The 2,195-nt window shown below is 42.1% G+C and overlaps 1 non-coding gene across 1 annotated transcript; it reads left to right on the top strand.

Annotated features, from left to right (window-relative positions):
* The first annotated feature begins 1,129 nt into the window (after positions 1-1,129).
* LOC131631396 (small nucleolar RNA R71) lies at positions 1,130-1,236 on the top strand. Its single transcript, XR_009292670.1, has one exon. It is a non-coding gene; the product is annotated as a small nucleolar RNA R71 (small nucleolar RNA).
* The last annotated feature ends 959 nt before the right edge of the window (positions 1,237-2,195 follow it).

Raw genomic sequence — 2,195 nt, 5'->3', positions numbered from 1 at the left:
CGAAGGCATCTCAGTTATGGCTTCTGTGAATGGTATGGTTATGTTTAATTGCTTCAGAAGTTCTACAAATCTTTTAAATTGCGCTTCGGTTTTTGATTTAGCTAATCTCTGAGGGTAAGGAATTGGTGGCTTATAAGGTGGTGGTGGAACATAAGGTTTCTCTTTTTCGGGTTCCACTTTGTTATTGTTCTCATCAGTCTTAGCAGTTTGTTCGTCAGTTGTTTTCTTTTGGGTTTCCTTTGGCTCTTGTTGTGACATGGGTACGTTTTGAGTTCTAGGATCTATGGGTCCATCGTAATTCGTTCCACTTCGTAGTGTTATCGCGTTCGCATGTCCTTTAGGATTGGGTTGAGGTTGAGCAGGAAACGTGCCAGCAGGGGCAGCAGTAGGTGCTTGTTGTTGAGCTACTTGTGAGATTTGAGTTTCTAACATTTTGTTATGCGTAGCTAAAGCATCTACTTTGTTCGATAGTTGTTTTAGTTGCTCGCTATTGTGGATGTTTTGATTCAGGAAGTCCTTATTGGTTTGTTGTTGGGAAGCTATGAAGTTCTCCATCATGATTTCTAGATTTGACTTCCTAGGGGTGTTTTGAGCAGCTACAGGCGCTTTTTGGTAGCCAGGTGGTACAGCAGGTGCTTGTCCAGGCGCGTACAACGCATTGTTGTTCTTATAAGAAAAGTTCAGGTGGTTTTTCCATCCAGGGTTGTACGTGTTAGAATAAGGGTTTCCTTGAGCGTAATTTACTTGATCAGATGGGACTCCAGTCAAGAGTTGGCATTCAGCAACTACATGTCCAGTCAATCCACAAATCTCGCAGTTAGGTGTTACAGCGGCAGCGGTGGCTGAAGGGGTGATGGTCAAATTCTCGATCTTTTGAGTTAAAGCGTCTACTTTAGCGTTAACGCGGTCTATACCACTTATTTCGTACATTCCTCCTTTGGTTTGGGCTTTCTCTAGAGCGGCTTGTTCTCCACCCCATTGGTAATGGTTTTGTGCCATGTTCTCTATGAGTTTGTATGCTTCATCATGGGGTTTGTCCATTAATGCTCCGCCAGCAGCGGCATCTATAGTCATTTTAGTGTTATATAAGAGACCACCATAGAAAGTATGCATGATCAGCCATGGTTCGAGTCCATGATGAGGGCATATTCTAAGCATGTCCTTGTAACGTTCCCAAGCTTCGAAGAGTGATTCGTTATCTTTCTGGGTAAATCCGTTGATTTGACCTCAGAGCATAGCAGTTTTGCTAGGCGGAAAATATCTCGCTAAGAATACTCTTTTCAATTCGTCCCACGTAGTTATGGAATTGGAAGGCAGGGATTGAAGCCACGCTCTCGCTCTATCTCTCAAAGAGAAAGGGAAAAGGCGTAATCGAATAGCTTCGGAACTAACGTTGTTGGCTTTGATAGTGTCGGCGTATTGCACGAACACAGATAAATGGAGATTGGGGTCGTCTACAGGGCTTCCAGAGAATTGATTCTGTTGAACAGCTTGGACCAGCGAAGGTTTCAGTTCGAAATTGTTCGCCTCAATCGCAGGTGGTGCGATACTTGAATGCGGTTCAGCGCGCGAAGGAGCGGCATAGTCTCTAAGAGGACGAATAGCAGCCATCTCTAACTTCGGGATGATTTGATTAATTTGATCAGTAAAAATCAATTCCTGATTAATCGGAATTTCTGCTACTTCGGGAAGATTGCGAGCTCGACGTTTAACGTTAATGAAACGTTCGATCTCGTTAATTCGTTGTATTAAATCTGCTCCTTCTGAACGAGTATTTGGCATACAATCGTTCGGAAAGAAAGGGAAGAATTATCCTAGTCTCTACGGTGTAACAGTGAGTTACGATATCGACTTAAATAGTCCCCGGCAACGGCGCCAAAAACTTGATCGCGACTTTACGTGTCTATAAATCTGATAACTGCAAGTGCACAGTCGTGTCGTGTAGTTTTAAAAGATATCGAATCCACAGGGACTATGAATCGATCTACCGTTATCTAAGGTTACTATGTAAAGCTAGGAGTACTAAAATTTCGATCGTTCCTAAGGGAAAGTGATTGTGGGAAAATAAAGAATAATAATAAAAGACAGGTATCAGTATGTATTTCGTTTAACTAAAGGTAATCCGAAGGTCCATTGGCTTTTGCATAATTAAATTAAAAATCTTTACTAGTTCCATTGATTAAAAATCCTCGTCT

This window comes from Vicia villosa, unplaced genomic scaffold (genome assembly GCF_029867415.1).
Source record: "Vicia villosa cultivar HV-30 ecotype Madison, WI unplaced genomic scaffold, Vvil1.0 ctg.000817F_1_1, whole genome shotgun sequence".
Lineage (NCBI taxonomy): Eukaryota > Viridiplantae > Streptophyta > Magnoliopsida > Fabales > Fabaceae > Vicia > Vicia villosa.
The sequence above is the reverse complement of the archived record's forward strand: the minus strand, read 5'-3'. Positions and strand labels throughout refer to the sequence as shown.